Source organism: Opisthorchis viverrini (genome assembly GCF_000715545.1).
Source record: "Opisthorchis viverrini unplaced genomic scaffold opera_v5_1, whole genome shotgun sequence".
NCBI lineage: Eukaryota > Metazoa > Platyhelminthes > Trematoda > Opisthorchiida > Opisthorchiidae > Opisthorchis > Opisthorchis viverrini.
The window spans coordinates 353,565-354,576 of record NW_008751657.1 but is presented as its reverse complement, the minus strand read 5'-3'; positions in this window follow the sequence as shown (position 1 = coordinate 354,576).

Sequence of the window (1,012 nt, the reverse complement as noted above, 5' to 3'; positions counted from 1 at the left end):
GGAAGGCGGGTTGTCCGAGCTTACCATCGAATTATCTCGTTGCTCGGCAAAGACTCAACCCCCTTGGTAAGTGATTCACTAGTGGCGGACATCACGATCTCGATATGAAAGCCATTAATGAATATCTGGTCGAAGGATATGCCAAACCTCTCGGTCACCATTCCAAGACTGAACGCACTGAACGAGTTCGGTACTTGCCACGTCATATGGTGGTCCACTCTCACGAGCCTAGTGAGGTGAGAGATGTCCCCGATCCTGCATGTCAAGTCAAAGGGAACTCACTGAAGTCGCAGCTGCTCAATGATCCAGCCATCGCGAATAGTCCACTCCTAAACTCTCTTCTTTTCCGCCAGCATAGGCAGGGGGTTACGACAGGAATTCCGTCAATGTTTCGTTAAGTAAAGATATCCGAATCAGTCAGAGACGTGTAACGATTCTTATGGTGGAAGCACGGCCACATTGAACAGCCCCCGAAGACGTACCATATGACTGTACATTCCTTTGACGCAACTTCGTCTCCCTTCTGCGCCAGTTTCGCACTGAGGCATACCATCAAGGGCCATGCTAGTACGTCGAGCCACACCAAGTCATTAGCAGCCGAACGGGCATTTTATGCGGACGATTTGCCGCTTAGTGCCACTTATTCGGGGCGTCTTGCGACCATCGCTTCAAGTTGAAGGTAGCCCTGGAAGCCCACGGATTCCGACTGACGGAATGGTCGCCGAACGAACCAAACCTTTTGGCTAAAATCGCTATCGAGGATCGTGCAGATCGTGTAGATCTGCGACCGCCTTCGTGGCGTCGAACACTCGAGGTTCAATGGGGCATAACGACTGAGGAATTCCTGTTCGAAGTAGATATCCGGCTCGAAACTCCCACGAACCAAAGAATACTGTCACCTGTAGCCTCTCCACACTACTCCATGGGATTCCAACGCCCGGCTCTACTACCAAGGAGAAATTTCACCGCACTTATCATCAAACATTACCAAGAGAGCTATGACCACATGGGC